This window comes from Denticeps clupeoides, chromosome 6 (assembly GCF_900700375.1).
Source record: "Denticeps clupeoides chromosome 6, fDenClu1.1, whole genome shotgun sequence".
Lineage (NCBI taxonomy): Eukaryota > Metazoa > Chordata > Actinopteri > Clupeiformes > Denticipitidae > Denticeps > Denticeps clupeoides.
Genome location: NC_041712.1, coordinates 10,812,227 through 10,812,443, shown reverse-complemented (window position 1 = coordinate 10,812,443; position 217 = coordinate 10,812,227).

The following is a 217-nucleotide window of genomic DNA, read 5'->3' as shown; positions in this document are numbered from 1 at the left end:
CTCTGAGACTCTGCTTTTTGTCCTCTGCAAAAAAGCACAATTTGGATTGTAAGAAATGCAGGGGCTTGTTAACAAGCTATTTAACGTCTACATGCCCAGGTCATGCAGACACACCTCCCACAATCGCAGACGAGAGGGGAATAACCCTATTAAAGTGGTTATGTGCTTCCCCAAGGTCAAGGTCAACAATTAAAAGTGTTTCCATAAAAAATGTCCA